We start from the raw sequence: 25,173 nt of genomic DNA on the forward strand, positions 1-25,173 counted from the left end.
TGCCCATACTCCAGCCCTGGAGTGCAGACTTATGGAAAGTAGATTCCCTTTGCATTTTTAAATACTTTCAGAGGCTGTTTTTTATTTCCAAGGGAGAAATACTTGGCTTCAAAGAACATATTTAAGAAAACATAACTTCTGTGATCATACATCATCCACTGGATGTACATAAATATCTTCAGTCAGAAAAAATGCACAGAAGATAATGAATACAAAGCAAATCTTATTAAAATATGATCTACCCCTTCGTTTTGTATTACAAACTGTGTTTGCTGAGTACTTTCTCTTTGCATTAAGAGACTCAGTATTGCTGCTTGGCTTTCTGCCACTTTTCATCGTTTAACTCCTTTTGATAATTAGCAGCTCTTCTGTTTATTAGGTTTTTGTTAGTTTGGTGAGGCATCTCCACTGGGCATCTCAACCCCAAGTGTTGCACACAGTCAGTGTCACAGCATGCAGCAGTGCAGGGGAGAGGAGTTCATAGTCACAGGTTCACCCCACTGCTCACTTCTCTTGTACAGGAGTCCAGATCCCACGGTGGCTCCTACACTAGAAATGACAAGCTCAGACACTGGAGGCTTTGCATGTCCCTGGGATCTGCAGACAGGGCAGGACGTGGGTAAACCCTGACCTGAGAGACACTCACTTAAGCCTTTTGAAGAGAAGCAACATAAAAGCACCAAACATTTGTGTAATATATGTGTGTAATGAAGTTAGAAAGCTACTCAGTATCAGAGTGACTAAAAGGGGTGATGTGGGGTCTGCTGAGGCCTGGAGAATTATTTTTGTTGCCTCTTGTGCTCTGTTTGGGCTTTTAAACTGAATTTACTTAGTCTGTCTTGTACACAGCTGCTATGGAAGCACATATATGTAAATATTCATTAAGATAAATACACCAGCTTTAATAAATGCATCTCTTCTCAATGAAACCTGCCCATCTGGCATAAAGTAATGCAGATATTTAAAGCAGGGATAACAAGTAGAAATTTCACCTTTTGTGTGTTACAGTAGATGTCAACAAACTTGTCTCTATTGCCATGATACTGTTACCTATACCCTAAGTAGTCTCTAGGCTCACACACTGCTTGGGCTGTGGGGATGGAAGTGAGGAAGGTTTTCCTCAGGACAGCTAAACTTAAAAAATGGGAATTCAATCCTTAAGCATGACAGAGATGACCTTGGATTTTTTCAACAATACTTCTGGAGTGCCTGGGAACTCCATTTATCTGCCACAGAAGAAGAATGGGCTGCAGGAGTCGCTGCCACAGCCGTGGCCACTGAGTGTGTAGCTGTCACACGGGCAAAGCTCCCCCAACCCAGGGGCTCTGCAGCTCCTCACTCCCCTTGATCTCTAAGGCTCAGAATTACAAAGTGACAGACCTACTCTGCCCGTGTTGAAATCTCTCAGCCTCCATGGAAGCTACCTGAAGTGGAAAGTTCTAAACACTTTCCAAGAGCTACTTGACACTCTGCAAGCTGAAGCTGTAGCAGTTTGTCATTTATTTATCTTTCATTTGCATGTTGGCCATCTTGCTGAATGGTACCTGATACATACTTACACTAAGGTAAGGATTTCCTGGATCACTCCAGCATTAAGGTGTGGTGATGACACTCAGTCTATGTGAAAGTGCACCTGTCTGGTGAATATATGGTCCACAAAGCCCAAACTACTCTCTCCCCTTCTCTTTTTATTTCTCTTGCTCTCTCCCCCTCTCTTTCTCTTTCCCTCTCCCTCTCTTTCTGAAAGGTTGAGGCCAAACTGTCAAATGCTGCTTCTCTGCTGCACACTGTCAAATAAAGGTGCATGTGAAGACACAAGCTAGAATTTACAATAAAATCTGATAAACAGAGGAAGGAGGCAAAAAAGAGCAAGAAAACCTAACTCCCTGCATACTGTAATTTGTCATTGGTGTTCTGATGTTCCATTCAGACCACTGAACCCTTTCAAAAGAATAGAGGTTCAGCTTATGACATCTGATGCTAGCAACAAACTGGAAAGTTTGGAAACTGAATCTCAGGACCTGTGCCTACTGAAGTCTGAGTAATGTTTTGTGTCTTTGTTACCTTGACTTGATCTCCAGTTCAAATTACAGCTCAGAAACTGAGACCATAAAGAGATAAAAGAGAAGTTTATCTGTATCAGACATAACCTTTGCATCCTTTGTGCCTAGTCTCTCTCTAGCTGAATTGGTATAGCTTGACAGGATGTGAGTGAAAAAAGAAATAAAATATTTCCAGATATTTTATCTATACAAGAACCATCCTTGCTCAACTTACCCTGCTTTTGTTTTTGTTTTATTTTCTACCAACACTTGCAAAAGGTGTTTCTTTTTACTGACATTTCTGGGAGTCTTTTTTTAATAGACCAATGTAATATAAACTCACTACATAGCAGAAAAATGCATATGATTTAACGAATGAGTCACATGCAACAAATAATGAATTATGGATAGTAGAAGTCAAAAGAGAAGTCACAAGCCTAATGCAGCATTTAAATCCTGTTTGCAACATCAAACGAATGTGCTTAGATTCAGTTCTTTGCATATTTGCCAGCAAACTGGCAACTTCTCTGGTTTCCATGACCCAGAAAAGAATGCCACTGATTTCCTGATTTCCCTTTGCTAGTTCTTGCTTCCCATACCTTGCTTTCCAGTCTATTTAAAGAAAATATAAAAAGAAAAAAAAAAGAAAAAAAAATGAAAAACACAAGAAACACAGAATCACTAAATGTCCTTTAGGTGAGACTTTCAGAAGGGTAGTCATTGGCCAATGTGCAGACACCACCACAGCTGCCAGGAGTTGCCAGCATTGCTGAAAGACTGAGCCCAGAGAGGAAGGAGCAGGTGCCTGTGAGAGGCAAACTGCTGCAGCCTCTCTGCCCCATCTCTGTGGCCCCTGTACCTGAATGAGGCACATTCAAGGCCCTGCTTATGTCATGTGGTTAAATATACAGTTTTACTTTCCAAAATCTTAATTTTGGCATTTCTCACAAGTGTTATGATCACACTTATTAAATTAATATGTGGGCATGGGTAGAAGAAACAAAAAGCACATTTTGGTTAGTTGCAGTAGAGTCGGAGGCTTGGAATGAAAGTGTCACTGCAAAATTTGTTATACCCCTACTCTGTGACCAAGATTCCATCTTTTATATGTCAAGCAATCAGCCAAAATAGTTGCTTGCTTTTGCACCTTCTGGCACAGGCATTGGTATGATCTTGAGCTAACACAATCTTCCTCTTCAGGAACACACAGTTCAACGTGTGCTCTGCACATGCCAGCCCATCTCTCTGACCCCACAGGCAGAACTGGCTGATGCAGGGAGGGCATTTAAAGAAAAAGCAGGGAGGCAAAGCTGGCTGGCATTGCTCCTGGACTGTACTGTGTCCCTGATTACCTCCTCTGCAGATTGGCTATCAAAGCCAAATCCTTTGCCATCCCTTTTTCCTTCACTTCCAGCCAGATTCACTGCCTGTTCTTTCTCTTGTCTGTGGTTTACCTCCTTCAGTTTAGTTTTCCTCTCCTCCCCCAGATAAAATTGGGATGGTCTGTTTTCTCCTCTCTTCTTCTACTTTTTACTAGAGGACCAACCTGCAGTGCCAGCCCCTTGCAGCAAAGACTGCCTTACTGTGGGTTTGTGCAGTGCTCACCACACAAACATCCTGATGCAATCTGAGCCCTTTTGGTGGTGCTTAGCCAGCCCATCCACTGTGTGAGGAAAGCACTGCCCTCTGTCCTGGGGATGTAACAAGGTGGCCCCTACTGTCTCTGAAGACCTAGCTGAAATCATGTCTCATATGGGAGCTGCCTGATGATGAGCATTGTCTTCAAGGAGTAATTAATTCTGTGGCAAACTTCCTTAAGTCTCCACCTCTCTCTTGTCCTCTCACTTTTCTGCAGCTCCATGGCTTTTTCACAGTACAGCTCCAACAGCCAGTGGAGGAAAGATACTGTGTATTTTCTTGTCCATGCCTTTACAGGCATGGTGGAAGCCTCAGGTATAATTTCCTCACACTCCTAGGACTGGTGATGCTGAAGTGGCATAGGTGGAGCAGGGAAGAGACACCCAGTTTCTCACAAGCAGGAAGAGCTGTCCCAGACTGGTGGCCTCTTTCTGCTCTGGCTTGTGAGGTTGTTGCTGCTGCCTCCACCCCTGCCTGAGGTGAGGGAGCTGCCTGCCTCCTCCGACAGCCCCAGCCGGCCCAGCTTGCCAGAGCAGCGCTGGGAGACCCGGGCTGGCAGCGCCTTCCCTGCACCTGCGGCTGCGGGGCCACTGCTGCCTCTCACCCAGCAGCAGCACCACAATGGGCTGCTGCTCATTGTCTGCAGGCTGCTGGGCAAGGCATGGGCTCCAGCAAGGCTTCCCAGCCTTGCTTGGGAGATTTGGAGGCTGTCCCAGGGCTGAAGAGGCATCTGGGCTCATTGTAGGGAGATGAGCAGGGTCTCACCACTGAAGCGAAGGAAGACAAAGCAGAGCACTTGAAATTCCCGTGTGCTCCATGTCCAGGAAGTCAACCTACATAATATTTTCCTGCTAATACTCTGTTAATGTGTTGGAGTTTGGGGAGATCTTACAGCAAAGAAGGATACTGGGAATGGTTCTGTGAGAAATTGTCCCAGAGAGCTGATGCTTGCGTAGAAAAGGCAGAGGGATGTCTCCTTCCCTTAGGGCATTTACAAAGCACTTCTGGTGCTTTGCAGGGACCTTGCTCCAGCTTGCTATCCAGCTGCTTGGCTCCTGCAGTTACCCCAGAATGGCTGTCACTCCTCCCTTACTGTGGGGAGACAGGGGTTTTGAAAGGCCTCTGTTTGCAAAAGCAGCTCCTCCTACCCTCTGCTTCAGTCTAGCCAGCAATCAGAGGTTGCCATAGGAAGTAATGTGGGTACTTCTGCCACGTGGTTATCTTAGTGATTCTGTGCCTTTGCAAGGCAGAGTTTCATCCCTGAGCTGCCTAGGCAACCTGCTTTAAGCCCTGTCTTAGGGCAGTCAGCAACCTACGAAGGTGGCTGCTAACAGAAAAGCTATGGAGAAGTGAGTCTGGCTACTATTTATAAAGGTAGACATTATTGTCAGTGAACTACACTTCATGAGCAGCGTTTGCTCTCACTCACTGCATGATGTCACTCAGTCTGTGGCCTTATTCTGTAGTGTAGGAAAATGAATACTTTTGGTCAGTACTAGTCATCTGATCCATTCCTATTTGGAGGCAAATTTCATGCTGGAAAATGAGTGTATAGTTAGCTGACAGAAAGGAAACAAAGGCAAAACTTTTCGCTACCACCCAGAATGTTTTTGTTGTTGAAAACAGTGCAATTATAATAAGCCTGATTCATTAGTTCTCTTTTAAAATTCACACACCTTCAGAGATAACAATCTACATTTAAATTCCATTTCTAAGTGACTTAGTTTGACCTGCTTTGCTAGAAATAGTAATCCTGCTCATGAATGCCATCTGCCCATTCAGACTGCTCTTGTACCAAATAATATCTTCAAGGCTGGAGCTTACGGCTTTAACTATCACATGATACACAGTCCCATGCCTCTTAATCAGAGCATCAAGTGATTTATTCAATGTGCTTTTTTATTTCCTGCCACAGCCTGCCCTCTCAGAAGTTTCCAACAGCTTGAGGCAGCCAGAATTCATTCTTAGGGCTGTCTACTTTCTGGCTGGCAATGCTGTTACAAGCAGCATACTTTTCTGCTTTATCTTGCTGTATTTGTTTCTCTCCCAGTAAACTTCTCCTCGTAAAGTGAAAGTCCATGGTAGTGGGGGTGAAACAAGATGATCTTTAAGGTCCATTCCAACCCAAGCTGTTACTATGATTCTACAGTTTCCACACTGTTAGATGAAGCATATAATTCTGCAGTGACTGCAGCAAGATTGTCTCTGGCTCCAAAATCTGCTTTAAGAAAGAAGGTAATTTATTTGTACCCCACCTGACCCAATGGAACCCTGAACCAAAGGCAAACTTCAGGCAGTACTGCACTGTCGATGGAAGATATTGACAAGATTGCATAAGTAACACTACATGATGTTTCTGTGCCACATTGCTGCAGAAAATCTCAGTCTGTAACGCATTTGGCAATTTTTTTTTTTTTTTTTGTGTTTATGTGGCCATGACCTAAAAGCAACATCTCGTAAGGTGAACCATGGGCCAGTCATTACAGCACTGAATGTTTACTCCAAGCTTGCTTTTAACACAAGCAGCCACACTGATTTAGACACATACAGAGCATTCATTTAGTCAGATTTTCTGCTGTAAATGTAATTAGCCCTTTTACCAAAATTTGAATGTAAGTTCCCAAAAGAAAAAATTGATATAAGCACCAGACTTTAAATCCAGCAATTTTTGTTTTATTCTTAAAAGTTCTTAGAATCCTGTAAGCTAAGGAAGCACGTCACTCACTCTTTCCTAGGGCAAACAGAGATCAAAACTACTGAGAAAAAATTTGAAGAGCTTAATGTTGATCTCCTGACTTGTAGCCTTTGATTATCATCACAAGACCATCCTTTCTTCTATTTTAATAAATAAAATCAACAGCAAAATCAGTCTGAAATGAGACAAAAACATCTCTCTTGTTGGAAAGTGCTTAAATATTAAGATTAAGGATGTGTATTGCTGTTTGTTATTATTTTAGGTCACGGTGAAGTTAAGGAAAAGAACTTCCTTAGCACCTTGTTTTAAAATGGCTATCTCCCTGCATGTAGGCACATGATTTGATTCTGGCCATTTTATTGCAATGACAGCCTCCATCTGTGACTCAATTGCACTGTGTTTCTCTTACAGCTGTGCAAGCAGAATGGAGGAGCTGTTACACTGTGCACAGGGTCGGGAGAGAGGCTGTGGTGAGAGCACTGGAGCACAGAGCCAAAGGTACCATTCCCAGCCTTTCTTGGCTCTTAAATTACATTCTGCATTTTTGTGTTTTAGGTGGAACGTTACACTGGAGCTGCAGAAGCAGAAAACCACCCCAGATGAGTCATTCATACATCCTGTGATTGTGATTTTGTTTACCATCCTGACAAGATAAAGATTAGAATCCTTTGAAGGATGACTAAAAATTGTTGCATGTTGCTGCTAAAAGAACATCAGCTGTCTACTTTAGTATTATCTTCTAATTTTTGCAATCTTTCTCATTCATTTCTTGGAGATTGTGTGTTAACAGGAACAGACATCTCCCTTTCTTAAAGGGCCTAGCATTGCAGTGACCAGCTGGGACACCATTAGTGCTGCTGAGGTGACCCTTCTGGTGACATCCAAAGTACTAGAGCAGGATTTCCTGAGCATGTTCAGTACAAGTAAGGATGTGTTAAAGCAGTTGCTGTGTAGAGTGCATGCCACAGAGGAGAGCCTCTGGTCTCCAGCATCACCTTGTGAAAAATACGTATTCAAGAGGTGACCTGGTAAGGCATCACCAGTGTAAAAAAAGAAGAAAAACTGATCTCACACACTGTAGACACATTATTCCAGATGCAAGGGTCCTTCTTTTGTCTCCATGGTGTCCATATGAGTTCTGTCTACAGTCATAGTGATTTGGACACCAGTCCCAGGTACCTAAAGCAGTAGATTTTTCTAAGTTTTCAAACACAGACGCTGTTGTACAGTGGGAGAGGATGCCATATACATTCTGCTGGGCTACTCCACTCAGTCCCCTAGTGCCAACACCAGTTTAAAGTTATTTTCTGAGAAGACAGATGAAAGTGATGATCTGCTTTCATTTCCTGCTAGTCATGAATAGCAGAGACATGTCTGAGATGATTTCTGGACATGACAGGACTGTGTAGGAAGAACCTAAGTCTCAAAGATCGCTTCCAAAATTTGTGATGTTGTTATCAGACACCTTCCAGCAGCAGCCTACTGTGATGACACCGTGCTGCACCTGAAAGAATCCTTTGTGACCTCTGTCAGCGACAGACTCTGACCAAAACCTGATGTTCTTGGATCTCAAAGAAGACTAGCATTTGTAGAACTCATGGATGGGGAAATGAGTCTATCTGAGTCTTCATCAGGAGTTTTGCACCACTGTACCTCAGCTCTGCCAGTTTGAAAAGGATCACAGTGGTGGCCATCTGGAAACTTCTGTTTTATTCTCTGCAGTATCACCCAGACAGTGGTTTGTGGCTGGGACACCTCCAATGGGCATTTCTGCAGTGTTTGGAAGGACAGCTGAATGGTACAGCAGCACAGCTGGAAATGCTGATAGATGAGGTCCCCAAAAAATCTCAACAGGAATTTAGTCTGATCCTCTTCCCCAACCAGTCCTGAAGAACCATAACCTAACCCGATCTGTGGTACAGCAGATGTTAGAGACCTATTGTGGGTAGGGCTGGGGCATGAATATCACATGAAGGGACACACTGCAACAATTCATGGTCCAGATAACCTTTTTCCACTGAACTACACTGGAGCTATTGTTGTTGTCTTGCTGAACATCTGACTGAACATCTACAGCAACTATTGGCAAGAATTGCTTTTGGCAACTTGTGTAACCACATGTGTTTTCAATTAATTCTCTTATCAGGACAAAGGTTAGTAGAAATTGCTGAAGAAAATGCTTGAATAAATTACTGTAACCAATAATTGATATCTGATACAAGGTTTTCCTCAGGAAAGGTGCTGGAATGCATGAGCTAAGTAAAAGTTATTTAGAGACATAATCAAAAATAGTGTAATGCTTCTGTCAGGAAATCAGTACAGAGAAGATCTAGTAGCTGATCAGGTAATGGTAATTTTATAATGTGGTATTTGCAATGAGTATCTTTTAAAGGCAAATCTTAACAGATTTTGATTAATTTTATTTTTCAGCCAAAACATACATGAAGAAATGGTGCAGTTTGTGAGTGTAATTAATATACTTGTGGGAAAACCAAGCATTTTCTATATTAGAGAGAGCCAACCAAATATCTAGTGCAGTAAAACCTGAAGAGTTATGTGGTATTTTACATGTCAGTAAATGTTTTGGTATATAGTCACAACTTCATTCAAAATTAATATTATGTACTTTGTTTTCTCTTCATGGCCAGTATAAAATGCTTCAAAAGAAAATCACAAATACCCTGAACTGTGAAGTATGCACAGTGCTGAATTGAGCTGATAAGAACATTCTGCAACTAAAAAAAGAAAGAGCAGTCTTCTGTGCATCAGTAATAACAAAAGAATCAAGAGCTATGATCATTACATTAAGCTGTGCAGCCAGTTACTAAGTGCTAATCAATAGACACAGATTTAGAAATGAACGTAAGCCCTTTCCAGTAACAGAAGTAAGCAGAGGGCTCAGAAATAGCAGAGTAACAAACCTGCTCTGCCTGGAGGAAGCCATTTCCATCACTCAGGCTCCACTGCCGTCAGCAGTGACACACACAGGCCCTGGAAATGGTACTGCTTCAGTACTGAGTGCAGGCAGCACTGAGGCTTTCTGCTCCCAAATTGCACACACCTGCCTTCTTGTCTGAGCAGAAATGTCTGTTTAAAATCCTACCTGGCCTGGAGCCAGCAAGTGACAAATTGACTTTGTACAACATGCATAAAGACCTGTAAGCGTGATGATCTCAATCTCATCCAGAAAAGGATGGAGATTACTATCTCTCCTCACTTACCATATAAGAATTTTTAATTTGACTGCATGTCTAATTTATTGTAGGGAGAAGTTAGGTAAGACAACAATCAAGATCCATTTACCTGCTGCAGATGCCTGACTTCCAAGCAAAACTCTAAATGCCATCAAAATATTTAGAAATGTCCAGATAGATGTGCAAACAGATTTCCTGGTCACCTGATACTACAGCACCAATACAGGAATTGCTTTAGGTCTCTGTGTCAGACAGAAAATTTTGTCTCCTTGAAATTCAGAAGTTTCCTCTTGGTATAAGAAAGGACTTTTATATCTGGAAAATTTCCAAAAGCTTAGCAAAGCTGAGAAGTCAAATTAAATAGTGATTACATATTTTCAACAACATTTCACTGACAGTGATCTGTGTCTTCTTCCTTCATATCAGCTGCTCCTTGTACAGAGATTGCCTGAGCTATCCCTCAGACAGCTATAATTTTGTAGTAAATCCTTTGAACTTAAGGTGGTATGGGTCTGGTGACTCTAAATACAGACTCAAGCATGAGAGAACTGCACTTAGCCAGTTTGAGTGTGTGGTGAACTTTGCCTTCATGGTGAGGCTTAAGAGATGTTCATGCAGACTGAAATCAAAAGGAATGGCACTGTCCTTCATCTTGCAGGTATATGTCCCCCTCCTGCCTTGTGTTGGCAAAGTACTCATGGCTGTGCCATCAAAGAGATCAGCAAGCTGATCTAGTTGAAAACTTGCCCTAGAAAAATAGCAGATTGTTTTTCAGCTGGGTCAGTGGGTTGATCCAGCTGACTGCAAGATCAGACAAGCATGAGCACTCCTGTTCCAGAACCTAGGCTTAATGAAACTGTGCCCTGAGATGTAGCTGTGACTACATAAAAAGTAAAAAACTAATACGCTCAGCAAATACTTGAGGCAAATCCCAAGTCCATATTACACTGACAGGAGAAGCCATAAAGGTAATTCAGTGAATTAAGACTAATAGGTAGATCAGCAGGGTCATATGTGTCAGGAAAGCTCAAGAAGCAGTCTCAACCATCAGCTCTTCATAAAACCCACAGATATTACACTGAGAGCTTCAGGCATCAAGATTTAGTGACTTTGGTTTTGATACCTTAGCACCCTCACAGTGCTGAGGCAGATCACTGTCTTAAAGGGTTTGTGGCTCTGAATCTCTTCATGTTTCTCTGAAACCTGCTCACTAGTATTAGCCCTAAGAGAGTTGATGCCTATGCACTTGGGATCACACACATTTAGATCAAGTAATTTGGTATTTTAGAACAAATAGAGTTTCTTTAGTGTGACTAGAATAAGGGGATCCTGGCCTTGCTGTCCTTGCAGTTGGAAATTCAGAAGGAAACATCTAAAACTGAAGACTCTAAAAAGTATATGTAGACTTTGAATTGCATGGTTTGGTCACCCTTTTCCTTTTACTATTTTTTTATTAATATTGTGTTTGGAGAAATGACATCAGTGGGAAACCAGAAACTATTTCTGCAGATCAGCTCGGATTGCTTATTCAGAGCCTTTTTGGCAGAACAGGACAGAGTTTTGAATTTTTCACTCTGTTGTCTGAGTTCCTGAGTATGGCCTGAGGCCAAACTGTTCCCTCTTCATATGCCTATATAAAAAACTCAAGCAAACACAATGGAATGGCACATCGGAAAGCTTTTAGACTCCTGCACCACTTAGCACAGTCTTTTTAGCTGTCTCTGCACTGTTTACTCATCCTCCTGCACCACTGGCAGTAAAAGCATGCAGGAATCCTTTTTCTTACCTTCCTTTCCTATGTGCTTTTTTCCTCCAGCAGCACTGCAGACACAGCAGCATATAACCAACTCAAAGGAAAACAAACCAAAGCAACTTTTGAATTCCAAGCCTCTGCAGGACAGGCTGCTTGTGTGAAGCTGAAAAGGAGCCAGAGCATACCAGCAAGGAAGCTGTGATTTCATCCAGCAGTCTGACAGAAAATCCAAGGTTCCACTGCAGCAGTTTGTGCAGATGCAGCAGCCTCCCTCTGGCTGAGTCCATGTCAAATGTTAACAGAGGAGTGCCCAGAAGGTGGATGCCCATGTAATTCGGTGTTGCTGTCCCTTTGCTTTTTAGTAGCGACTCTCTGAGGAAACCAGGTATGCTCTACAGGTTTTCAAACAGTTTTTATTTCTTATGGTGATGTCTAATTTCTAAGGGAAAGGGAAGCCGCAAGGAAATGGGGAGATGGTTGAGAGGAAGAAAGTCCTCCAAGGAGGGTCATTCTTCTTCCCATGGAATGGTGGTAGTGGTGTGGTATGTGAGGGTGTGCAGGAAAATTAACCTGAGTGGAGGTGGCTGGGGCATTTGCCTGGGGTACGAGTAAGCAGGAAAGTCTCTATGAGGTCTGGTGTGAGGACTCAGGGATGATTAGCACTCGAGTCATATGTTTTGGTGTTTGCCCAGGGACTGATATTTGTGGTTTGGCATCTGTGCATCAGCTTGTATGCTAGGTCAGCAGGCAGGGGAGAAACTGGACAGGTAGGGCAGTAGGGCAGAAGGCTTAAGATGGTGTGTGCTGGGCTGGGGAAACACTAAAGGTTGTATCAAACCCATTTGTACCCGTGTGACTCTGGAATGACTCGGCTGACAGCAGTAGAGTAATACTGACAAAACTGAACAGGATTTTGCCTTGTAGTGTGAAAATGAGAAGATTTGGCAGAGGGCCTGGGCGGGTGCTGGGAGATAGTGTCTGAATGCATGTGACTCTGAAAAAGTCTGTGCCGATTGCTGGGTAGATGTCTGAAGCCCTACAAGCATGCATCACCCTTTTCCCATCACAAAGGAAAGAAACAAAGAGGCTGCAGCACTTCAGACAGCCTACCCACTGAATTATTAAAAGCAACTAAATAACTACAGAGCTCCAATGAGTTACATAAAACTGCGAAACTGGCTCACTCCCTTAACTTGAATCCATAGTGTTGTCTCTTCCTAATCACTACATTATAGTAGTAAATCCATGGCTTGGGGCAATGCTTAACACACTTGGAGAAAGAGCTGAAAATATAGTAAGAGGAGGGTGCAGGTGAACTGACAGAACACTGTCAGAAAGGTTCTTGCTGAGGAACAGTCTCCTGCTCCTTGTGAGAAAGTGACAGTGTCTGAAATAGAGCATGTTTTGTGCCCTATTGTGTTTTCAGAGCTCAAGCCTGCCCAAAAATGCTAATCTGGAGACAGAAAAGCAGAAAAGCAAAATAGCTGACTGTTGTTACAGAGACTATTTCATGTGCTGGGTTTATTCCAAAACAGGCAATGTAAATCCTGCATACCATCCATGCTGGCTCTCTTGTACCCTTTTGCTTGCCCAGGATCATCATTCTTCTTGTCAGATTCCCTCACTCTGCCAGAGCTGAACCTGTGTCATGGTTTTAAGTCCAGTTGGAGATGAAACACTATACAGGTTCTCTCTTAACACACAATGGAATGGAGAGAATGCAAGTAAAACTTTTCTCTTGAGATAAGAACATTTTAATAATTTAAAATATATTAAAAAAAAAAGAAAAAAGAAAAAAGAAAAAAGACAAAGTGATGTACAAGGTAATTGCTCACCCTCTGCAGGCCCATGCCAGATCCCCCTTCCTGACCCCAGATCAGCTCTCCTTCCAGGTAACTCCACCAGTTTATATTCTGCACATGACATTCTATGGTGTGGGATATCCCTCTAGTCACTTCAGACCACCTGCCCCAGTTGTGCTCCTTCCCAGTTTCTTTTGCTTACCTCTTCACTGGCAGAGCAAGACACAAGGAAAAAAAAAAGTCCTTGACTAGGGATAAGTGACTTAGAAAAAAACCAAAACATCTGTATGTTATCAACAGCATTCTCATTACAAATCCAAAGCACAGCACTCTAGTAGCAATTGAGAAGGAATTAACTCCACCTTAACTGAAACCAGGACAATATCCACCCCTTATTCCCTACCATTGTACCATGCCAAGTTTCACACTGCCCAATACCCCATCATTTTCCCTATCCATCTGTTTTGATAGATATACTTACAATCATTCTTTTAGTCTATGGGATGCCTCTGTCAAAGGTTCATAAAATGTCCACACACACACACACACACACACACATACCCCAAAAAAACCCCAAAAACCAAAAGGTTTGTGGAATTCTTTTACTCCATGACTTTGGCCTTTGTCTTTGGTAACAGTCCCTCAAACAGGAAAGATGGTGTGAGGTGTTGGATTGGTGCATGGTGTACATTTGAGTCAGTTCTCATTCCAGCACTGCTGCACTTGTTCTGTTCTATCAAAGTTCATTCTTCATTGGTGTGAAGGGGGAAACCAGAAGGAAGTCAGGCTCAGACCCCTAGAATGCTTGTGGCTAAGATTGATGCCATGAGATGCTCAGTGATGCACACAGAAGTGCTAATATCACTACTGGGTAGTTATAACATTGTAATTAACTGTTTATTTTCACCCAGAGTCAAATCTCTTTGAGGCATACTGGACTTCTGCATCCTGCCACATCACTCACCAAGTGCATCCAGGTTTTTAGCAAAAGCAGTCCCATGGATAGGTTTGTCTTTGCCTGAGGCAGGAACAACCCAGGGTCTTCCCAGCATATTTTTAATGTGTACTACAGGAACTTTATCTGCTTCTACAGTATGTAAAAGTTTTGACTGGGCAGAGCCATCCCAAGTGGCCCTCTGGTGTTGACTAACAAGGTGGCTTTTGCTGAATGTGCACATCAATGTTTGAACATCCTACCACTCATTGCTGTCAGTGTAGCCTTTAACAGTCCATTGGATCTTTCCAGAGACATGTATGACAGGAAATGTGATACAACCACTGAATGTGGTTGGGCTCTTTGGCCCAAGTGTCTCTAAGATTGTCTTGGAAATGAGTTCCATTTTTTGATTCAGCTCTTTCTCAAGCTGGACCCTTGTGATTGCTCTGTGTCTGCTTTACCAGCAGCTAAAGAGCACCCTGAATGCTGCTTTGCTCTCCTTGCATGGAGGTGGGTTTATGTCTTCTGAAGATGGAGATACCCAAGGCTCAGGGAAAAAAGTGTTTGCAAATATTAAACATTTATCTTTGCTGAATTACCTTCTCTTTTCCAGCAGAAATCTTATGCAGAAATATTTTAAACAGCTTTATTTGTTTGTTTTTATGTAGCATTAATACATTGGTAAAAGTCATAGTGAGTTTGCCAGAAAATTGTAATGTTTGCCTCATAATTTATTCATAGTCTTGTGATTAATAGGTTTGTGTGGTTGACCTGCATTATCTATTTTTCTTTTAAAAAAATATCAACAAAAACTAATCAATATAGAGTGACTATTTTTGTGAAAGACAAATTTTGCTGCTGAGTCTTTCTAATGTGACTACACTGAAACTCATTAAATTTAAAGAGGTCAAGCCTTTAAAAAAGGTTGCAGAAATAAATTAGTAGAAAATATATAATGTAATTAGCAGGTGTATAAATGTATGTGATATTATGAAGAATAATAGATATAAGTTTTAGAGAAAAAAATATCTCACAGCTCAATGGAGTTTTTTGGGCAGAGGAAGGAGACAGAACTCCCCAGTGAAGTCTCAGAAATCTGACCCTGGAATTGTGTTCTTTGACATAAAAGTTATCTGAAAAAAGAAGCATGGTTTGAGGTGAGAGACGGCAAATTCCTCTAGATGGCAAAAATGAAAGTCAGCCAGAGAAAAAGGATGTCATGCTATGAGTTATTGGGTTAAAATGGCATAAAAAAGTCAGTGTTATCAAAGGAATCCTAACATTGTGTGCAGAGAGAGTAGTACTGAAGAGAGAAGTCCTATTACTCGGGTAGAAGAGATCCCTGAGTTATGACGGTTTTATAAAGGGTAAGAAAGCTGAATAAATGGGACACAGTGAATGATTAAACAGCTGAGGACTCTTCAGGGTGGAACAAAAGAAGCAGATGGGAGAGTTCACAAGGAGTCTTAAAAACATGAGCAATGTAGAGAGAGGAACCAAACAGTCATTGTTCCCTCCTTCACAAAGCAGAAGAACTAGAAGGAACAAAGAGAAATGGGTGGGTAAAAAGTCCCAAACAAATTAAAAGGGGTGCTTTTTTGCCATGTACTTCATCTTTAGAGCACTGCAGGATTTGGTGGGTGCCAGAAGGTTCTGGGGGCTCACAAAGCTACTGGACAAATCAATGGAACAAAAATGAATCAAAGTCTATAAACCATGAAGACACCCCATCTGTCCCAGGGTGTTCTTGATCTGCAAATGGCTGCAAACTGGAACAGGTACTAAGTGTCACCATGTACATGTCCTACTGTCCTGTTCTTGTAGCCTTCTGCAGGCAGCTGATGCTGGGATGAACAGGTCTGTTCTGACCCAGACTGGCCATTTTGGTGAGACAGAATCCATCAGGAAACTGAAACAGTGAAAAAGACACGGAGGTATCTGCATTGAAACAAAACAAAAAATTGTTCCTGTGTGTCAAACTGAATAGCAATGAAGAAAGTTTAGCTGTCACTAGACTAGTGAGCAGTATCAGATGGTTCCAACTATATCCAAGCAAAATAAATAGGCTTTTGTTTCTTGCAAGTGGGGTTTAGACCTGCAGTTCCCAGAGCTACCAGTCTGATGGTAAGCTCCTTTAAAAAACCAATTGTTATCTTGACCAATTCTTGGGGATAACCTTTATTAGGATATGAATGGGTAAGCAAATTATGACAGAAATGCACATCTGGAAACAAGGTCACTTTCAGGGGCTCCTGCATGCTTTTGTGAATTTTTGTATTGTTTGTTCTTTTTTAAATATCTACCCATTCAAAACTCCAAAGTACAATCTTATTTTTTCAAGAAGAGCAGTGCAAAAATTCAGAAATGGTAGATAACAGGTGAAAATGAAAATTGCTAGGACTTTTCCAATGAACCACCACTAAAAAGAAGTTTTTAAAAAATAATATTACTTTCTGTGAATTATGCAATTTCATAGCATTAATTGGGACAAGATCATATAAAGCATGTATGTTATTGAGAACTGCAGAGATGCTTTTTGCAGAGGATTAGGAAGATGGTATTTTTCTATGGGGTGTAGATCCAGCTAAAGGCAATAAGCACATGTGAAAACTGCAGTCTGACATGCTTTTAATGAGATTTTGTCTCAGTTTCACCTGTTGAACCAACTTAAAGGCCACATCCTTCAGCTGACTGTTTACTGCAGAACAGGTGTGAGTTGTTAGACACATGACAATGTGTAACTGTAAGAGACCATGACTGGTATAATTAATGCATCTACAAGCCATGAGCAGGTGCAAATTGAGACTCAAAGTCCTGCCTATATATTTTTGAACCATTTGGATTTCTCATAAGGCTTCTCTCCTTCTTTGTAGTGGGAATTATTCTAGCTTCAATCTGCATAAATTTCTGCATAAATCAAGTTTTCTTACATCGTCCAAACTCACTGCACTAAAGGTAATTTAACTCTAGTTCAACATACATTGTAACCAGTGATTTACCACAGCTGTTTTTGAATAAACTTTAAACTGGATTAATTCCTTCTAAATGGAAAATCCAAGGCTGGTCCAAGTAGATTCACCGATTCAAAACTAATAATGCAAGTACATTTTAATTCTTTCATCTAGATTAGACATTGAACAAATTTAGGTGTGATGCAATATGTTTCCACCAGGCTATCTCGCTACCTCCTCTTCTGCTCTGGAAATGGGCCCTAGAACCATCAGTGAAACCATCCTAATGTCAGAGTGTGCTGCCCAGGAATAACTGCAATGAAAAATCAAGCATTACTGGAAATCAAGTCCTGCTTGCAGTAAGCAAACCTAAACAAGGATTATAAATAACTAGGGAAGACTTTCCACAACTCCTGTGCTTTAAGACCCTTCTGGAAGCATATAATTTCACCTTTGCTTTCTACCTACAAGATAATGTTTTTCTTTTCTCTCTGGTATTTCTATACCACTGTAGCCAAACATGAAGAATGCAAACATGAAGAGTGTTCAGTCTGTATTTCTTTGTCCTTGAATTCATTCAACAGCTTACTCCTCCAACATTGATCTGGAAGTGAGTAGATAATCAGAGACTGTTTCTCCTCATGATATAGATAGACCCACACCTAGATTAGTATTTTTTAAATGGTTTTTTAGACCATTCCTCTATTTCCTAAGTGCAAAACTGTTTTTTCTATTTTATTAACTCTTTTGATTTTTTTAAAGTAGTATAGGAATAAAGGAGTAATGTGCTTCCTTGGGAAAACAGACTGTTATTCATTCCCTGCTGAAAGACTGCTCATCTCAGCTGACAAAAGATGCCCTTTCCACAAACCACTCCAATTTAAGATCATGGACTTAAGACACATCACATATTATATTAATTACTCCACAGTTTTAAGTATTGTTTTTATTATATCATTAAAAGACAGGTAAATTGGCCAAGATAGGTACAATTCATTGGAAAGGAGAGAAAAAGAGACTGTAAAAGTGGCTAACAAAATCTAGGCCTTACATTATGTTACCTTTTCAAGGCTTTCAGCTGAAATCTTTATGATGAGGGTAGATAGAGCTTAATTGAAAAATGTCTAATGGGTACTTAAGAAATTCCAGGAATGGACAGTGGCTCACTGAACACTAAAATTTTGGAACCATTGACCTCCATCCACTCTCTGTGAACATTAATACCGCACACTGAAGAATTTGAGTACCAGTGAGATCTGTGCTGGTCTCAGTGCTGGGGCTTGTTCTGTTGTTCAGGAGAACAGTAGGGAAATACCACTTGTATTCCTGCTCCTTGCTTTCCATCTTATTATCTTCTCCATCTATGCAGAAGAGAAGGAATTATAGTAGAAACCCAGGAAGAATTATGCTGAATAACTTCAAAGGATACTCTTTGTACTCAGGTACTGTTGTAGGACAGAGGGAGTCATCAGTGAACCAATGATAAGAAGAACCAGATTTTATTTGAAGTTATTCTAGTATGAACTGGTGTCATTCTACTTACTTTCATGGAGGTGCTACAAATTTATATTGATGTAAATTAATTCAGAATGCTTAGTATTTTACTGAAAAACTGACTTGAAGAGCAGGCATAGTGTTGCATCTGTGCAGGATCTTTAATTATTGTAATTATTTAATAAATCTGCGTGGGCTGAAAGGTTCTACTTTGAAGCATTCAAGTGAGAAAAACATTATCGTTCTGATAAAATCTTTAATTGTCCCTGCTTATCTTTCTCAGTCCAACAGTTTATAATTTTTTTGTAACACACATGATAACTGTTCAGTGCACTTCTACTTAGGCTATGGCATACTTCCCTTCTAAAGATTTTAGTAAATGCCTTGTGAAGATTCATTCCGATGTTTGTACATGATGGCCAATTCTCTCCTGAAAACTCTTATTTTTAGTAAAATTTGTGTTATCAATCTGAACTGTTCATATTCTTTGCACAGTAAAATCTGATATTCTAAGGGTGAGTTGATGTGCTGTTGGCCATTGTCTCCATTTTCATTGCTGCTGTTACAGTTTTGCTGTACAATCACGCAAGGCAATGTACAGCCTGCTTAGCTTCACTGATCTCCTAGATAATGTGCAAATGGCAAGCACTGTGTTTGCTCTGTCCTACATCTGCTTCTGAGGAAAACTGGGCAGCAGCAGAGGGAACAGGAAAGAGCCTTGGAGGTATTGGCAGGCAGGAGTTTCATGGAAGAGGCCAGTAGAAACCTCTGCCTTCAGGATGCTGTCAGCAGTGAGCAGGGACACGCACATGCAGTCATCGTCTGGCACGTGTAAGATCTGAAAGAAAGATAAAGTCTTTTCAGTAAACAGGAAGTCTTGGTTCTGAGGTAGAAGAGGCTTCTCTTTCTCTTCAGCCTTAGGAAGTAAAGAGGATTTGTGTGACCATTATTATGGCAAGGACTTCCTGAGTCTGGGTTTGGGAATCTTGGCTCATTTTCCTCTCCAGCAGCTGCAATGCCAGATGGGATGGGCTGGATTGAATCCTACCATGTTCCACAGGAGTTTAAAATAAACTGGCTTAAAAGTAGGATTTAGTCTGCCTGAATTTAGTCAGCAACTAACTGTCATCTAAACTCCAGGGCAATGATTGAACCACTTTTCCCCTAAGCTCTTTGTGGCTGCTGCAGAGGCTTGGGTGCCTTTGAAAGCCACTTATCTCTCTGAGCTTCCCAAGGGTGGGCACCTAAGCAGAGACATGGGCAGTCACTGGGGCTCCCACACCTGCAGCTCGGTGACTGTGCTGTGTAACCTTGCTTAGCAGAAAAGCAGTGTCAGACTCCTTTCCCTTCCTTCCTGTTCTATTGGAATGCTGGTGGTGCTTGCCTAGAACTGCTGTTCTTGAGGGATTTAAGCAATTTCTGGGTGAAGAAGTGTTGCCTAGGTGCTTAATTCCTGGAAAAAAGGCACAGTCTTGGGGTCTTCACAGCTGGTCATTGCAGGAAGTTGCTCTCTTGGCTTGGAATACCCCAGAACTGGGTTTAACCCAGTACCCATCTGACAGGGATAGCTTGCTTGTTTCCTGTCAAAAAGGTGAGCACAAACATGAGCAATAGCCAAAAGCAGGTGCCAAGGGAAAAAATAAGAAAGATGGCCATAAGTAGATGCCATAGGAAAAAACATGAGAAGCAGGGTGTACAGGCAGATTGAAATTTATATTTGCAAGACTTAACTGCTGTTACCTCGTGTGTATCTAAACTTACTTTGGCAGGTGGGTCCTGGGATCCTGCTGTTTGAAGCATTCCCAAGATCTGGCTCTGACCATCCGTGTAATCCTTGCAGGCAGCCTGGCTTAAGTTTTACAAAGCCAATATGACACCAAGGTAGCCAGCAGGCCCTGGGATGATAAGTGAAATGCAATTACACGGTCCTCACCAGAAAAGGCAGCAAAGGTCAGGGAGTAGGAGGCTGATGGACCACGGAGAGGCATAAGGATGTGAAAGGATGTACTTGGGCACCCTTAGTATATACATTTTTCTGATTTCTAGAATAAGGACGGTGATGCTAAAGCTAGGCATGCATGAGTTTATGAAGCATATTCTTATTAACATTGCCTGTACCGTATAGCTTTTACTTTCATAAAATTACTGAGTGCCCTGGCCATGCAAGGTGAATTCCTGAGAGCAGCGAGAGCAGCGGCGTGCAGTCAAGGCTCACTATTTATTTATTTGCCTACGCGAACCTGTTCTGTCAGGGAGCTGATGGACCCGCACTCAGGGCAGCCGTTCGTGCTGGGCATTCCAGCCGAGCGCCCGAGCCCAGCTCCGCAGCCCTAAAGCTGCTCCAGGGATTTACTGCGAGCAAACGCCACAGCAGAGCGCCAGCCCTCGGAGCCCTTCGTGAGCCCAGGCAGCGCCGCGGGGACAGCGGGAGGGTGGCCACGGGTACGTGACACGCATGTGAGGGCGTTTTTAATATTGACGTTCAAGCCGGGCAGGGTGCTGGTGGTGGCGGTGGAGTGAACCGGCTTAGGGGAGCACCTCCCGCCCGCTCGGGCCCCCAGCAGGAGCTGCAGGCCGGCCGGCTGCCCGTGAGGCACTTGCCGGGCGCTGTGGCGGCCCGAGCACAGGAGCAGGGGGAGCCGGCAGCCCCAGGCTGGCCGCGGCGCTCCCGGAGCGCCCTTGCGCCGCCAGCCCGGCGGAGCTGGAGCGGGGCGGGCGGAGGCGCGGGCGGGGCGGGCTCTGTGTTGCCGGGGAGACGGGGGCGGGCGGCGCGGCGGGGCCGGGCAGGAACCTCCCGCCATGGGCTGCCGGGACGCTGTCAGCGGGATAAGAGCGGAGCGGGCGGCCGGGCGCGCCGGCTGTGGCGGGGAGAGGAGCGGGTAAGGGCGGGCCGGGCACCGCCACGGCGGGGGGCTCGCCTGGCGGCGCGGGGCCGCGGCAGGGCGCTCGGCACGGGCCCTGGCCGCGGCTTTCGGCGGGCCGGGGCCGGCAGCCGCGGCGGGCTGTCAGTGGCGCTGCAGTCGCCTGGAGATGCCGCTGGCGGCTTGGGGCAGCCCGGCGGCGGCAGGAGTAGGCGGAAGGAGCCGCCGGAGGTGGCGCGGGCGGGCCCGGCCCGGCCCGGGCTCCCGGGCAGCGGCAGCCGGCGGCGGCGGGAGGGGCGCCGCGGGCTCGGGCCGAGCGATCCCGGGCCGGCGGCGGGCGCTGGGCGGCCCGGAGCGGTCCCTGCTGACGTGAGGCCTCGGCCTCTGCCGAAAGGCGACGTTTAACACATGGTGTGCGTGTCCAGGCGGTGCGTGCGGGTTCTCCTCCGCCCCCTCCCGCGTTACCGGGATGCTGCGCGGGTGACCGAGCGCTGGAACGGATTGCCCGGAGAGGTTGTGCAGTCTCCCCCACTGGAGATGTTCAAGAACCGCCTGGACTCAATCCTGTGCCGCGAGCTCTAGGATGACCCTGCCTGGGCAGGGAGCTTGGGGCCGGTGTCCCGCTGTGGTCCCCGCCAGCCCGGCCGCTCAGTGCGCGCCCCTGCGGCACCCGCGCAGCGCTCCGCGAGGCGCTGGCGCAAAGCGCGGACACAAAGCCTGTGCTGTCAGCGAGGCGTGCGTGCAGATAAGGGTGGAAGAAAAGCAAGTGTGGGCTGTTCACGGAAACGCGATAACGCTGGCGAACGTGGAATAGGCAAGAGTCGCAGCGTTTCAGCACCTGAGCTGCCCCTTTCCAAAAACATGCATCAAAATGAGTGGAGAGAGGAGCGATGGGAACTCCTCAACATATTCTTTGATTGAGGGAGAATGTTCAAAGGCACTTCTCCGAGAGAAAAGCAAAAGTCTAAGAATTGGATATTGTCTGATATCCCCAGAGAAACTAAAGGGCTACCTGTTACTAATATCTGCAGTGTCGGGAGAAGGCAAGAAAAGCAAGTGCATCACTGGAAGTGAAAATAAAACTTCTTGCATAAGAGAAAGCAGAGCAATTGAAGAAATTCAGAAAGAAGATCAGGCTGAATGTCATGTCCTAGGAGTTGGAAAAGCGTATAATGTGGTTGTAAATGTGTTGGACTTGGTAAAGAAGAAAATCTGGATAGCAGGCTTTTTATCTTTTTATTTCTTCTTGCTTGTAGTGCCGTGTGAATCAGTAAGACTTCATTATAAGGATCCACAGGAAACTTGGAGCTGGTGACACAAGCTTGTGTACTGTTGCTGATGTGTTGGTGAGACAACTATCTGTTTTAGTCATGTGTATCATAATCTTGTGCCAGGTAGCAGAAAAGAGGTGTCTGGAACATTTAACTTTTCCTGAAGAAAGGATCAGATTTTGCTTACTTGGACAGGAGACCATGTCTGCATAGAGCTTTTATCGTAATGGAGCTACAGTGTGGTAAGGACTCAGGAAAACATTCTTGAGTCTCCTTTATGCCTGTATTGTAGGCACACAGCCCAGTAGTGCAGAGAAGACAGCGTCCTCTCAGATGCTTTAGGAAATCTGTGGTTTACTGGCTCTGAGGATTTCTGGTGGATGTTTCGAATTGAGTGAATGGAAAATATTGTTTTCGTATACTGTCATAGATAAGGAAAAGAAACCCATCTTTTTCTAGGCTGTTTTAATTTAGTTGTTCTTCCTTGTTCTTTGGACAGAAACTTGCAAGCTAAAAGCATGTAGTTTTCAATGCTTTACTTATAAAATCAAAGCCATTTGCCAAAGGAAGTCAGTTGTCACTTGGTTTATTAGACTGTGTACAGATTTCTTGAGAGGAGTTTTTTTGATGTCACTCACTTCCTGCCTTCCCTTTTTTCTTGCCCTGTGAATTTTTTTAACCATACTCAAAGACAGATTTCCATCAAAAATGTTTGATTGTAAGAAGTTTTTCTGTAAGTTTAATAACCATTTAATTAAGGCTCTCCCTTGATGCTTCTTTTGCTTCCTCCTTTACCGTAGTCCCTGGTAGGTTTTTCACGTCACCACATCAGTTGTTGGTGTAGCTTAAGATAGTAAGGAAAGACCCTGGGAGTACTTTGAACAATAGTATAGGATCTGTTGGAAAGTTGGACACTGGGTATATAAGCAGTGGAAAAGAGAAACTGCATTCTCAACACTTACTGAAAGTAAGTCACTGCTTTCATACAGTTCTCTTTTCAGTCGAGGTCAAAGAGCATAAGCAAATATTGTGATTCTATGAACAAGCACTTCAGGAAGCTCAGCTCTCTATTTCTGTTGTCAGTGATTTCTGTAATAGACCATGGTGCTTCCTTATGAGTAGAAGTTGTACACCCTTTCAGCTGGTAATTTAATATTTCCTTCATAGTTGCATAACTTTGCTATTGCCATGGTGGTCTCTTTTCAAATAAGATAATACTGCCCATGAAGGAAATCTGAAGCAAAACTAGTTTTGATACTTGTCTTTTGAGGGCAGAAAGGAGCAGAGGGAATGCAGGGTGAATTGATGATTTTGTAAGAGGATTCTGCTGCACCTGGAAGTGCTGTCCAGAACAAGTTTGCTCATCCTCTGTGGGTGAATTGCAGTTCTTTGCAGTGAACAGCTGTTGTTGACAAGAGCACACTAGTACCTGTTTTATTCCTTTTTGAGGAGTTGTCTGGCTCTGTGGGCTTCCTTAGCTAGGAACTGTAGTAGCTGTTGTGTTACCTCTTTTTTGCTATGCTTGTTGGAAAATTGGATTATATTGTTAGAAAAGGATTGTAATATGCAGTGGTGGAAGGCCTTTATGTATATATGCCTGGGATTGCTTTGTCTCTTGCTTTCTTTTCCAGCTCTGAGATGGTTATGAGAATATCAGGTACTTTGGCAAATTATTCCTTGCTGGAAGTTCATGGGCCTTTAGATAGTGTCAAGTAGTTGAGCTACTGTCATTGCTATTGGTTCCTGTGACAGCACTGATGTGAGGATGGTACACCTGGGACTAGATCAAGTAGCAGAGACTTGAGACTCCTTCTCTTGTGTGATTTGGACTGGTTTGTCTGAGCTTGCTAAGCTGATTGAGCAGCTTCTTACTGCTGAAAGAGGAAATCTCCCAGCACAGCCTTCCCTTCACTGACAGTGATAACTGCCTGATCCCTCAGTATGGCAATTAAACAACAACTCCAGCTGAAAAAGCTAGTTTTCTGCAAAACGGTCTGGGTGGGCCATGTCAGGAAGGAACTGGATGAGTGCAGTCCTGGAGGTAAGAGGAAGAGAAGAATTGCTGGGGAAGAACAAAAGCACCTTCTTGCTAGTCATGAGTTGTCAGGTGGGCTGTGCTGTCTTGTTTAACTCTACCCTAGCTGCATTTTGAGATGTGGGCTTTTACTAAGGTTCAGCAGGGTTTCTGATTCTGTCATGGTCTGTTGAGAAGAACTAATAAAGCAGCATGGTAGGCACCAGGTTTTCTTTTCCTCTGTTTAAATTCAGGTCTTGCATTTGAACATGGCTCTCAGGGACTTTGAAATTAGTGCAAAGTGAAGTCTTGCTTCCAGATGGAGCACTCTATACAGAAGTCATACTGGAATGTGTGATGAGAAAGGAGAAGGCTGTGTGTAATCTTGAGTTTTCTCTTGCTGTAAGCTGTTGGCTCTTTCATGTTTGCTTTTACATGTTTCATGTTTGGCTATTCATGTTTGTAGTCTGGGGTCTGATTAAAATCTGTTTCTGGGAAGTCAGGTTTTTTGTACCAATTAT

The 25,173-nt window shown here is 43.4% G+C and overlaps 1 protein-coding gene and 1 long non-coding RNA gene across 2 annotated transcripts in view; one reads left to right on the forward strand and one right to left on the reverse strand.

Moving 5' to 3' along the window:
- Positions 1-18,009: 18,009 nt before the first annotated feature.
- LOC306798458 lies at positions 18,010-20,928 on the reverse strand. Its single transcript, XR_013773356.1, has 3 exons — positions 20,747-20,928; positions 20,268-20,401; positions 18,010-19,344 (listed from the first exon to the last, which is right to left on the reverse strand). It is a non-coding gene; the product is annotated as an uncharacterized lncRNA (long non-coding RNA).
- Positions 20,929-21,254: 326 nt separating this feature from the next.
- LYST (lysosomal trafficking regulator) overlaps positions 21,255-25,173 on the forward strand; it is a 75,167-nt gene continuing 71,248 nt past the window's right edge. Inside the window, exon 1 of the mRNA XM_079298467.1 lies at positions 21,255-21,385. The gene's annotated coding sequence lies outside the window, so the exon portion shown is untranslated. The remainder of the gene's footprint in view (positions 21,386-25,173) is intronic.

This window comes from Erithacus rubecula (assembly GCF_903797595.1).
Source record: "Erithacus rubecula genome assembly, chromosome: 2".
Lineage (NCBI taxonomy): Eukaryota > Metazoa > Chordata > Aves > Passeriformes > Muscicapidae > Erithacus > Erithacus rubecula.